The sequence below is a fragment of the Condylura cristata genome, unplaced genomic scaffold (genome assembly GCF_000260355.1).
Source record: "Condylura cristata isolate star-nosed mole 26May11 unplaced genomic scaffold, ConCri1.0 scaffold00028, whole genome shotgun sequence".
Classification (NCBI taxonomy): domain Eukaryota; kingdom Metazoa; phylum Chordata; class Mammalia; order Eulipotyphla; family Talpidae; genus Condylura; species Condylura cristata.
In genome coordinates, this window is record NW_004567129.1 from 27,932,548 (window position 1) to 27,932,832 (window position 285).

The window sequence follows — 285 nt, forward strand, 5'->3', positions numbered from 1 at the left end:
GCCCAGGCTGCCTGCAGGAAGGGCGCTGGCTCCAGCCACAGCCGCCCGGCTGACCCTGGCCGCGCCTTGGGGGGAGGCAGCTGCCCAGACTCCGCGTGGGAAATGCACGGATGTTTAATAGTGAAAATAAGTTAACGCCGCAACACAAGCGCAGTGACAAACAGAACTTCACAAACACAAACACGACTACTACTACGAACAAAACAAGGCAAACCTGTGCCCAAGAACTGGAGGAGCAAACCCCCGATAACACCTCCGGCCCCGAGCTGCACAAGGGGGGGTCTT